Raw genomic sequence first — 7,691 nt, forward strand, 5'->3', positions numbered from 1 at the left:
ACATAGGGTGTCTTCTTTCAGTAACTTACTTTCTAATCAACCCCAAACATGCACTTATATCCTACTTTCCTACTTGTTCTGGATCTTCCACTGTAAGATCCAAGTTAATAGATATCTGTAATTTTTTCTCTTTAACTGTTCATATCACTTTCCATGTAATTTGGTTAAGCTTATCAGTTAGGTAGGTCTGTAACCCTATCATTCATCTCAGACTGCCTATCCTTATGGGTATAGTGACTAAACTAGATGTAGGACTACGTCAGGTTATATATAAGAACAATTAAAGTCTTTGTTGGGAAAAAGATTGGAAAGCCCAATATTGAGAACCATATGTGTAAGAGAAGACTTTTGATGTATTCTATGTGTTGGAATATAATCCATTGAGAAATATGAGTCAATATATTTACTAACAACGCTATAATGTTGGGAGGAAGAATATAAAAATATGAAGACACCAGTCTATTAAAATGAATGTTAATAAAACAGTTCAAGTCAAGAAATATGGTAAAGTTAACTATCTTCATAAATTAGATTTCCATGTTAACCATTTTTTAAATTGTGGAAAAGATCATATAATATATTGTTAACAGTTTGTAAATGTACACCAGTGTTGTTAACCAAATGCATGTTGTTTTGTAAGAGAGCTCTAATAGTTTTCATCTTTTATGACTGAAACCCTCAACCTATTGAACAAAATTTCTGCATTTCCCTTTCCTCTCATTCCCTGGAAACTACCATTCTACACTCTGCTTCTGGGAGTTAGCTTACTCTGATACCCCATGAAAGTGGAATTATGTTGTATTTGTGTTTTTGTGATTGGCCTATTTCACTTAATATGATACCCATAAGGTCTATCCATTTTTTTGCATATGACATGATTCCTTCTTTTTAAAAGCTAAAAGTATCTATTGCATGTGCATTGAGCATTCTCTTATTCTTTTATCTGTTTAATGGTTGTTTATACTTATTTCACTTCTAGACTATGGTTGATGATACTGCATGAAAATAAATACGCAAATATCCATTTGAGATCCTGTTTTAAAATGATTTGGCTGCATTCCCAGAAACTATCTGTGGATCATGATAGTCCTACTTTTAAGTTTTGAGGAATTTTCAATTAGTATTTCACAGGGGCTTCAGTATTTTACCATCCCAGAAAAACTGCACCTGAACTCTAAGACAAATTATATTCACAAATGGTTTTGTTGAATGGTAATGCCTTTATACAACTATAATAAAAACAGTGTACCTGAATTTTCAGTTTTTCAACATTCATACCAACAGTTGTCTGTTTTCGGGTAAAGGTATTTCATTATGATTTTGATTTGCATTTTCCTAATGACTAGTGATACTTAACACCTTTCACATATTTATTAACCATACATATATTTTGCTTGGTGAAATGCCTGTTTAAGTCCTTACACCAATCTTGGAGTTACTTGGTTTTTCATTATTATAGTTGTGATTGAGTTATGCAAGTTCTTTAAATATTTTAGATTTTGAATCTAAACATATAGCTATCTCTTCCTATTTTGAAAGATTTTTTTACTCTAGTATTAACTTCCTTTATTAAATATTTTCATTTGTTTCAGATATATTTGTCTATATTTGCTTCTTTTTTATGCTAGTACATGAGTTTGAAATCAGAGTCTGGACACAGTCCCTGAGCTTTTTTACTCGAGGTTAGCATGGTATCACTTGAGCTACAGCTCCACTTCAAGCCTTTTGGCAGTTGGAGATAAGAGTCTCATGGACTTTTCCTACCCAGAATGACTTCAAACTGTCATCCTCATATCTCAGCATCCTAAATAGCTAGGATTACAGGTGTGAGCCGCTGGCACCTGGCTTTCGCTTCTTTTTTTTCGTATTTTTGAATCATATCACAAAATAACTGTATATTACAATGTCATTAAAATTTTCTCTTAGGTTTTTTTTTTTTGGATCCGGTAGTGGGCCTGAACTCTGGGCCTGGGCGCTGTCCCTCAGCTCTTCAGCTCAAGGCTAGTGCTCTACCACCTGAGCCACAGCACCACTTCTGGCTTTTTTCTTTTTGCTTATGTGGTGTTCAAGCATGCAAGGCAAGCGCTCTACCACTGAGCCACCTTCCCAGCCCCTTCTCTTAGGTTTTTTAACAGAGCTTCTGTACTTTCTGGTCTTAGGTATAAGCATTTTATTTATCTATTCCTCTGTCTATCTCTGTCTCTATATCTATTCATTGGTTGTTCATTTCATTTTTGTTTTCTTTCATTTATTTTCAGTGTCTCACACTCAGCTTGCTTGCTTATAGTTGGTGCTCTACCACTTGAGCCATGTCTTTACCATGGCTCTTTGTAGTTGAAGTAGAGTTTCATGGACTTTTCTGCCCAGGTTTGCTTTGAACTGTGATCCTCCAGGTCTCAGCCTCCTGAGTATCAAAGATCACAGATATGAGCAACTGGTGCATGGATCATTATTTTTTCCTTTACATTTTTGAGTTAGGATCTTTCTATATAACCCAGAGTAGTTTGAAATTTGCGATAAACTAGACTGGCTTGAACCTGTGATCCTCCTGTCTCTTCCCTTCCTTAATGATGAGATTGCAGATGTGAACTACTCTGATGATACTTTTATCTTTAACATGTATTAATTGTACATATTAGTGAGGATCAATGTGGTATTTCAACATAGGTACATAGAATACACTAAGCCAATATATTGTCTCCTTTCTTAGGACTTTTTACAAAGTTCTAAGAATTACTACTTTGCATTCAAGTCAAATTTTCTTTCCACGTGTTAGAGAGAACATGTAGTAATTTTCTTTTAGTGTGTGGCTTATTTCAGTTCAATTAAAGTCTTCAGTCTCATCAGATTTACAGCAAATTACACAATTTTTATTCTTTGTGACAGAATAACAACAGTAAAACACAATGGTAAGAGCAATTATAATCAATGCAAATATGAAAAGTAATTATATAGTTAAATTAAGAATGTTACCACCACAGACATTTTTATATCTTGATTTAAAATATATTTTGTGTAAATGACCATAGCCACTCTTACCTTTTTAAGATTCTCTTGAGTGAAATATCTTATTCCATCAATGTACTTTCTATGTGGGATCATAGAAGTAAGTCACTTCTTTTAAAGAACTTGTTAGGTTGCATTTCGTTTTTCTATGACTTCAGTCATTTTGTGACTTTTAATAGGAAATATTCAATTAAAATTTTGCTTTCATCTTAAAATTGAAGATATTAATTGCTTATTATTCCATGTAGTGTTAGAATATTTTGAATTTGATTATATGTATATTTAACTTTTGTATTAGCATTCATTATAATTGCTCTTACTATTGAGTTTTTTATTTGCTCTTTTTCCTAACAATGTCTCTTTCAGTTTGAAGACCAGTCTGAACGATATACTCTTCAATTTTGTTTGTCTTGGGACAAACAAAGAAATGGCTATTTGTTTCTTTAGGTTCCAGAAGTTTTCTGTAATGATTTCCTTGAATAGTATGTTCTCATTTAGTTTTCTTAATACTCTAACACTGTACACAGTATATAAATAATTCATATCTTCAATTTTAAGACTAAAACAAATTAAGTAAAATAATTACAACTAAATTAATATTTAAGATACAAGAAATAAATTAAGATATAACTAGGTTACCAACAATATAAAATCTTGAGAGACATAGAATATAAATTATCAGGCTTATTAGTAATATATTTTTCCTTTTATCACTTTCATTTATTATGTTAATGTAAAAGTGCTATTATTTCTAAAGCTATTCTATAACAAAAAGATGTTTTGTAAGAACTATAATATCCAGAAAACAAATTACCAGTGGTTCACACCTTTAATCCTAGCTACTCAAGAAACTGAGATCTGAGGATCACAGTTCAAAGACAGCCTGGGCAGGAAAGCCCCTGAGACTCTTATCTCCAATTAACCCCCCAAAATGCTGGAAGGAGCCATGGCTCAAGTGGTAGAGTGCCAACCTTGAGCAAAATAAGGTCAAGGACAGTGCCCAGGTCTGAGTACTAGCCTCAGGATTGGCACATACTCAAACACATAAAAATACCTACTAATTCAAACTAAAATAAAAAGAGAGTCATCAAAACTTAGGACAAATGGTTGCACATCTGCTAAGAACACCCTTAGCAGAAGCAGAAATATCTGCAAAACTCCATCATTAGAATAATCATCAAAAAGCTGAGCTAGTGGCACTAATCAAGTTGTAGAGTCCCAGCCAAAAAAGTAAGCTGAGAAAATGTGAGCTTTGAGTACAAACCCAGGACTGTCAAAAAAAAAAAAAAAAGGAATAATAAAGTAATATAAATGAAACTAAACTAGAGGCTCCTTGGCACAGACCAAAACTTCCCATGTAAAGACCCAGAATCACAGCAAATCAAAGAAAGACTGAATAGATGGGATTGCATTAAATGGCAGAGTTTCTGCATGACAAAGGACATAGTAAGCAAGATAAATAAAAAGCCCACAGAATAGGAGAGGATCTTTACTAGCTAGTAATCAGACAAAGAACTCATATCTAAAATATACTAACAGCTCAATAAAATTATCCCTCTAAAAACAAGTCCTCAAAGAAACAACAACTTTATTAGTAAGTAGGCTAAAAATTTAAAAGAGACTTCTCCAAAGAAGAATTAAGAATGGCCAATAGACACCTGAAGAGATATTTGACATCTCTAGTCATAAAAGAAATGCAAATCAAAACAACATTCAGTTTCCACCTCACCCTAGTTAGAATGGCTATTATCAGGAAAACTACCAATAACAGATGCTTGCAGGGATGTGGCCAAAATGGAACCCTATTACACTGTTGGTGGGAATGTAAAGTTGTTCAACCACTCTGGAAAGCAGTATGGATGTTCCTCAAATGACAAAACATAGAGCTTCCCTATGACCCAGCAACAGCACTCCTCAGCATTTATCAAAATAACTACAAACCAGGCCACATTAAAGCCAGGAGCAGAGTTTATTCTCAAATCACTTAGTTGATTGGTTATGGTTTCCAAAGCCATAGTAATCAAAACAGCTTGGTACTGGCACAAGAACAGACCTCAGGACCAACGGAATAGAATTGAAAACCCAGAAATGAACCTACAGACCTACAGTCATCTAATTTTCGATAAGAGAGTTAAAAAAATAGAACGGAAGAAAGACATCCTCTTCAGTAAATGGTGCTGGCAAAATTGGTTAACTACTTGCAGAAAACTAAAGCTAGATCCTTATATATCACCCTGCACCAGAATCAACTCCAAATGGATCAAAGACCTCGGAGTCAAAACAGACACTCCGAAAATATTACAGGATGGAATAGGAGAAACCCTAGGACTCTTTGACACAGGCTGAAATTTTCTTAATAGAGACCCAGAAACACAACAAATCAAAGAAAGGTTGGACAAATGGGATTGCATGAACTTGCAGAGCTTTTGCATGGCAAAGGACATAGCTAGCAAGATCAATAGAAAGCGCACAGATTGGGAGAAGATCTTCACTAGCCATACAACAGACATGGGTCTCATATCTAAAATATACCTGGAACTCAAAAAATTAAATCCTCCAACAACAAATCCTCAAAGAAACAACTGCCCAAGAAATAAGTGGGCTAAGACTTACAGAGAAACTTTTCTGAAGAGGAAAGAAGGATGGCCAACAGACACATGAAGAAATGCTCAACCTCCCTAGCCATAAAAGAAATGCAAATCAAAACAACATTGAGATACCACCTCACCCCAGTTAGAATGGCTATAGTCAAGAACTCTAATAACAACAGATGCTGGAGGAGATGTGGACAGAAGGGAACCTTACTGCATTGTTGGTGTGAGTGTAAACTTGTTCAACCACTTTGGAAAGCAGTATGGAGGTTCCTCAAAAGACTCCACATAGAGCTCCCCTATGACCCAGCAATCCCACTTTTGGGCATTTACCCAAATGATCACAAACAAGGCCACACTAAAGCTACCAGCATGACTATGTTTATTGCAGCGTTATTTACTATAGCTAACATATGGAACCAACCCAGATGCCCCTCAGTAGATGAATGGATCAAGAAAATGTGGTATATATACACAGTGGAATTCTATGCCTCCATCAGAAAGAATGACATTGCCCCATTTGTTAGGAAATGGAAAGACTTGGAAAAAATTATATTAAGTGAAGTAAGCCAGGCCCAAAGAAACATAGGTCCCATGGTTTCCCTTATTTGCAATAACTAGTATATATCTGAGTCAAGCAGAAAAGGTCAGGTAAGTTGATGTTAGGGAAATGAACCCTAAGATATGTATTCAAATGTTTTTTTCTTTCAGGTGATTGTTTCTAACACATTTATAAGATTATTTCTTTGTTGCTTTGTATGTCCCTCCCTTATGGTATAACCCCTGCTTTCACTGTATTTGAGGTTGGTGTAATTTGTGGAGGGGAAGGGAAAAAACAAATCGTTCAAATAGGAATACAGGTGGATCCATTGCAACAATGAGATGTACAAGTCGTTATATGGGAAAACGAACTTTACATCTTTGGTGGGGGGGAGCAGGATTGGGTGGGGGGGTTGTGGGAGGATGGGAAGGGATAGGAAGGGGAAACAAAGGAGAAGGCTACAATGCTTGATAAGAAATGTACTCATTATCTTGCCCATGTAATTGTAACCCCTCTGTACAGTATTTTCACAATAAAAAATTAAAAAATTAAAAAAAATCAATCAGTAAACTCAGCATACTCTTCAAAAAAAATAAAGCCAGGAGCACAACCATGTTCATTGCAGCATTTTTTACCATAACAAAGATATGGAATCAACCTAGATGCCTCTCAGTGCACAAGAAAATGTAATATACATATCCATATATATATGTATATATATATATGATCAAATTCTGTGCTTCTATCAGAAAGAATGGCATTGACAATGTCATTCATAAGAAAATGGAAAAATTTGGAAAAAATCACATTAAGTGAAGTAAACTAGAGCCAAAGAAACATAGGCTGCTCAGGCTCCCTCATTTGTAATACTTAAGGTATGCCTATAAATCTACAAATAAACCCAAATGGATAATAAAAGAGAAATAATTACACTTGCACATGATAAACTACACAGGAAAGTAGCCGTTCACAGAGTGAGAACAAAGGAGGCTAGTCTTAGTGCCACACCTACTCCGGTGGAGTCTGCTTAGCATGGGAAACCTGCTTTCAGACCTGAGAATGGGGCTTCACAGAAGCCTATCTCTGAGAATGGGACTTCACCGAAGTCTGCCTCAGAGAATGGGGCTTCAAAGAGGCCTACCTCCTGGAAAGGCCGGCAAAACCCTGGGAAAGATGTGTTTCTGTTCCTGTTTTTCTTTTCTTCACTGTATAGGAGTGCCTATTAATCTTTTACTGTTCCTGCTGCTCATTGTACTTACTCATGCTCAACATTCCCTTATTCAAGGCTCTTTCTTGGAAGTGTTGACGACTCCAACATCTGATGAATGTCTTGAGAATATGACTAACTCACCAGAGTTAAGTGCTACCCTGAAAACCCCTCTTATGGAGGCTAGTAGACAAGTCATAAGTAAATATAAAAGTATTGGGGGTTTCATGATGTCACTTCAGCAGAAGGAATTGTTTGTAAGAGATTTACAAGAAGCTGTAGGCACGGCTAGAGCAGAAAGAGTGTATGGCTACTGGAGACTTTCCTTTAATCCTAAAGCATATAC

This window comes from Dipodomys spectabilis, unplaced genomic scaffold (assembly GCF_019054845.1).
Source record: "Dipodomys spectabilis isolate Male_0828 unplaced genomic scaffold, ASM1905484v1 ptg000424l, whole genome shotgun sequence".
NCBI lineage: Eukaryota > Metazoa > Chordata > Mammalia > Rodentia > Heteromyidae > Dipodomys > Dipodomys spectabilis.